Source organism: Muntiacus reevesi, chromosome 1, assembly GCF_963930625.1.
Source record: "Muntiacus reevesi chromosome 1, mMunRee1.1, whole genome shotgun sequence".
Taxonomy (NCBI): Eukaryota; Metazoa; Chordata; class Mammalia; order Artiodactyla; family Cervidae; genus Muntiacus; species Muntiacus reevesi.
In genome coordinates, this window is record NC_089249.1 from 23,452,405 (window position 1) to 23,458,404 (window position 6,000).

A 6,000-nucleotide genomic window follows, 5' to 3' on the forward strand; every position below is an offset into this window, starting at 1 on the left:
GCCGATGCCCGGGGCTGAGGCTGAGACGGCTGGACGCGTGCGGGGTGGGACCCCAGCCCGGCCTGGCCCTGCCCGCCCGGCTGGCCACCGGATGGGTGTCGAGGCCCCGGAGGGTGGCTTAGGCGCCTGGCTCTCGCTGAGACGTGAGCCCAAGCTCTGGAAGCTGCCCGGAACCGGTGCCTTCCTCGAAGAGAAGCAAACGGTAACTAGCGCGCTCGTGCCCGGGGTCCGAGCATCCTCCTTCAGATCCCCTGGTCTCGCAGCACCCTTCTTGGTCTTCTGCACCCAAACGCTGTGCTTCCAAAGCCTTCTAGGAGCACCCGCCCTCCCGGCCGCCGACACACACACACACAAAGCTCCCGCTTCCGCCCCTTCCGCCTCCTGGTCTCCTCTTCTGTCCCCTCCTTCACCTCCTGCTCTCTCCAGATAACCTTACTGTCTCTTGACAGTCTTTGCTAAAGATTGCTTGCCCTCACCCAAGCTTTCTGTGTCCAGTTTATCACATCACTACTTAGAAAAAAATCTATAATGTAGGCCTCTGGGTACTATTACTTCTTGCCCCAGTAGTTCTACTCCACGGATTCTTCAATAAAGGAAAACTGCATGAAATTCCCTCTATATAGTATCAACAGTACCCTACAATAAATAGTCTTAAAATGAGCTAATAGTTCTGGAGACCATGTGCCAAACATTCTTCTAAGTATGGAACGTGCAATCTCTTCCATCCTAACAGCAACTCTGAGGTCTGGACCATTACAATTCACAGGTGATGAAAGAAAGGCACAGGGAATTTGAGTGATTTGCCCAAAGTCAGGCAACTCTTAACTGATGAAGCCAAAATTTAATCATAACTCTAGAGCTGTAACCTGAATCATTATGTTTATTCACCTTCACTCATGACTAATGCAAAACCAACAACTATATATTACATGCTTGTAAAATGACCACTGTAATCAGTATGAAGAGTGATAATGAAGAGTCACAAAAGGAAATGAAGGCAAGGTCAGAGTGAAAGAGAATAAAGAATGAAGAAGAAATGGGAATTGAGAACAACCAAGAAGAAAGGCAGCAGTAGGAGCAGAAAATGAGCTATTTCTGTGTAACTAGTAGATTGTGGAGGTGCTTCCCAGGTGGAGCTAGTGGTAAAGAACCTGCCTGCCAGTGCAGGAGATGTGGCAATAAAAGACGTGGGTTCGATACCTGGGTCAGGAAGATTCCCTGGAGAATGAAATGGCAACCCAATCCAATATTCTTGCCTGGAAAATTCCATGGACAGAGGAGCCTGGCAGGCTACAGAACTTATGGTTGAAAAGAGTCGTACACGATTGAAGTGACTTAGCATGCAGTAGGCTATGGAGTCAATAGATCAAGGACCTGACCAGTTCCTTCCCTCTCTCCTGGTGGCTCTTATTGCAGAGTAGTTTCTAAGTGGCCAAGAGGTGTTCAAACACACACACAAACACACACACATGCTCTCTCTTTAAGCAGGACTCTCCCATCATTGTGTACAAGGTGAAGGGAAAAAGAAGATAGTGGTTGATGGTGTGGGAGAAAGAGCAAATGACAATGTCCTTACAAAGCTTTGACTAACAGGTTCTCTGGATGTGATTCTTCAAAAATAGACCAAAACAAGAGAGTCCTTCCACATGCTCACAGTTACTACAGGATATTCTCTTGTGATTATCTGATCAAGAAAGGAGAGAAGAGAAGGCAAGGGAAGGAGAGGGGAGAGGAGGAAAGGGTAGGGAAAGGAAAAAGAAAACACATGAAATTTGTTTTGGGTTTGGATCACCACGAATTCTATTCCAGCTTTGCAGCCTTGATCTCACTGCAGATAAGAAGCCCATCCCCACCCATGTGCTCCTGTAGTGAGTGCCCAGTCTCCGTGACAATGACAAATGACCATGAACTGCTGAAGAAAAGGAGAGGAAACCTATGCTTACAGTTAGCTAAACTGCCTTCTTCCCAGGATGCCCTTACGCCACAAAGTATAAGCACAGCTCTTCAAAGGGATCACAACACTTGAAATAGGTTGCTGTGTCTCTCTTTCCTCTGGATAGAACAAAGAATGGAACTTTCTTCTGTAACTTGCCTAAGTTTCCATTGCCACCCATTGCCTATGCCCCATTTTCCTGATTGATACAATTTTGTTAATATATTCAGCCTGACTTCATTAAGACATGTACACTAGTTTAATAGTTTAAGATTTGATTACAACTTTGATCCTTTCTAAGTATTTCACTTGAAAAAAGTAAGCATTTCCTTATACATTATACTCTTCCAGTATTGCAGTTATATTTCTCTCTATATTCATATATGTGTCATACATATTATATATACATGCATACATATATATGTATATATAAATCAATGACAGGTACCCAGAAAATAATTTCTTAAATCATTTGTAGAAGCACGGTTCCCTCATATTTCTTTATCTTAGCAGCATCCAATCATTTATGATACTTTCTAACAAATATATTAAAAAAAGTTGTGTTTTTGTGGTCTAGTACCTCAAACCAGAGCTTCTCAGGTGTCTCGGTGGCAAAGAATCTGCCTGCCAAGCAGGAGACATGGATTTGATCCCTGGGTCAGGAAGATCCCCTGGAGAAGGAAATGGCAGCCCACTCCAGTATTCTTACTTGGGAAATCCCATGGACAGTGGAGCCTGGCATGACTCTACAACTAAACTGCTACCACCACCACCTCAAACCAACCTTTCACCAACTTTGTCAGCATGAATATTGCTTTCTCTTGCTCTTATTCTTTCATTCAGTGATTAAACCAATGTTTATTAAGTATTCATCGTGTCCGAGGTACAACAGTTAAGCTTTGTGAAATCAATGACCAGTAAGATGTCAATGCTCAAATATCCCTGACTCACGGAGTTTATGTTCTGGGAGGGACAGAGAAAGAATAACGTAAATAAAAAAACAGCAACAACAAAAAAGGAAATTAATACAATAATTCCAAATTTTGACATTGACAGGCTGCTGCTGCTGCTAAGTCGCTTCAGTTGTGTCCAACTCTGTGCGACCCCATAGACAGCAGCCCACCAGGCTCCCCCGTCCCTGGGGTTCTCCAGACAAGAACGCTGGAGTGGGTTGCCATTTCCTTCTCCAATGCATGAAAATGAAAAGTGAAAGTGAAGTTGCTCTGTTGTGTCTGACTCTTAGCGACCCCATGGACTGCAGCCTACCAGGCTCCTCCGTCCATGGGATTTTCCAGGCAAGAGTACTGGAGTTGGTTGCCATTGCCTTCTCCGATTGACAGGCAGAATACAGCATAATGGTTAAGAGCACAATCTAGTTGGCTTGGGGCAAAACCCAAATTCACCACTTACTAGTTATTGTGCCTCAGATGCCTCATCCTTAAAGATGGAATAATGAAAAGAAAAAAAAAGGGAATAATAACTTAATCAGCTAGTGAGATTGCTGTGAATAGAATAGTATTTGACACCTAATAAGCAGCATATGGGCTTCCCTGATGGCTGAGACAATAAAGAATTTGCCTGGAATGCCAGAGACCCAGATTCAATCCCTGGATCGGGAAGATGCCCTGGAAAAGAGAATAGCAACCCACTCCAGTATTCTTACCTGGAGAATTCCATGGACAGAGGAGCCTGGTGGGTTATACAATCCATTCTGACACAAAGAGTTGCACATGACTGAGCGACTAACACTTTCTGCTCTCAAGCAGCATATGTGTGCTTGTTTCTTTTGAAGAAAAAGAAGGATAAAATTGGAGTTTCCCAGGTGGCACAGTGGTAAAGAATCCACCTGCCAATACAGGAGACAAGGGTTTGATCCCTGCATTGGGAAGATCCCCTGAAGGAGGAAATGGCCCTCTACTCCTATGTCCTTGCTTGAAGAATTCCATGGACAAGAGGAGCCTGGAGAGCTACAGTCCATGGGGCCACAAAGAGTCAGACATGACTGAGCATACACATAAGGATAAAATTGAGATAGAAAAAATAAATAACAGGATAATCAATGGAGATCTCTCTGAAGAAGTGATTTTATCTTATTATCTAAGGTACATGGAGGAATTAGATATGGAAAATGCAGGGAAAGACCTTTCCAGGGAGTGGGAACAGCATGTGTAAAAACCCAAGGCACAAAAGAACTTGGTGAGTGCAAAGAATAAAAATCAGAGGCTGAAGTTGACTAAGCAAAGGGGAGATGGCTTAAGACTATGCTAGAGAGACAGGCAACACTGGAACATACTCGGAAATCATGCCTGCCTTGCAGGTTAGGATAGGGAGTTTGGCTGTTGCCCACCTGAAACTAATACAATGTTCTATGTCAATTATATTTCAAATAGAAAGACAGAGTCTGGTGTTTCAATGTATAAATATTCACAGAGTAAAAAAGTTTCCAAGAATGAGCTTCACATCACAGAAACGAGAAGAGACAAGATAGTTCTGTTTAGCTTCTCAACATGAACTAGAAAATTTGTTGAATAGCCCTACTAACTGAACCTGGGCTTCTCAGGTGGCACTAGTGGTAAAGAACCCATCTGCCAATGCAGGTAGACATAAGAGATGCGGGTGCAATCCCTGGGTTGAGAAGATCCACTGGAGAAGAACACAGCAACCCACTGCAGTATTCTTGCCTGGAGAATCCCATGGACAGAGGAGATTGACAGGCTACAGTCCACAGAGTCACAATGAGTCGGACACGACTGAAGTGACTTAGCACACCTGAATCAGCCTTAAAGTCAGAAGAGCTGATGGATTATGAGTTATGATTTTTGAGGCTCCCAGAAAGGACTTTTTAAACCCTCTGCCCTTCTTTCTAATCCCCCTCAATGACATCAGAAACTTCTTTGGTAATAAAAGAAGAAGTCTATTATCTCATAATTAGAAGTACTTTTTTAAAAATGCAAAAAGTTACTAAACTTACTGTTATAGTTGCTTTTATTTTCCTGACTCTGATAAAGTTACACCAAAGAAGGAACAAAATGGTTGAAAAGGAGGAGGCTATGAACACTGAAGACAAATGTCATCTGATTCAATTTGTGCCTAAGGCAACTCTTCAGGGCTTCCCTGGTAGCTCAGCTGGTAAAGAATCCACCTGCAATGCAGGAGACCCCGGTTCGATTCCTGGGTCGGGAAGATACGCTGGAGAGGGGATAGGCTACCCACTCCAGTACTCTTGGGCTTCCCTTGTGGCTCAGCTGGTAAAGAATCTGCCAATAATGCAGGAGACCACCGTTCAATCCCTGAATTGGGAAGATGCCCTGGAGAAGGGAAAGGCTACCCATTCCAACGTTCTGGCCTTGAGAATTCCATGGACTGTATAGTCCAAGGTGTTGAAAAGAGCTGGACATAACTAAGTGACTTTCATTTCACAACTCTTCAAGATTTGAGTAGAATTCCTTAATTGCTTCTTTTTGTTAACATATGTCCTTTTCTCTTGGTTTTTGGTGGCCTCAGAATTTATATAGAGATCCCAAATCTGTTCAGAAGCTTTCATTTGCCTAACAGTCAAAAAAAAAAAAAAAAAAAAAGAAAAAGAATAAGAGATTTGGGTTTTAGTCTCAATGCAGTGGGATATTATTGTTTATTTAGCCAGGAATGAAATTATTTGATTTGTATCTTAAGAATATCACTACTATGCACAAAAAAGTTTGGAGGTATCACAAGATAGAAGTAGGATCACTAGTTAGGAAGCTGTTGCAATTGTCCTAGAGGAAGAAAAATGATGGCCTGAATTAAGGTGGTGGCAGTAGAAAAAAGAAGTGGATGCATTCAGAATACACTGGGAGAGTGGATGGAAAAAGTCTCAAGACTTGGTTGGAGGTTAGATATAGGATGATTAGGAGATTAGATTAGATATAGGATGGAGAAGGGAGAAAAAGGAACCATTAATAAATTCTAATTTCCTGACTTGGACAGTCAGGACAATGGTTTGCCATTAGTTAGATTGGAAGGCTGGGGCAGGGGAGTTGCTGGAGATGAAGAATTCTATTTTGGATATACTAAGTTCAAGACACTTT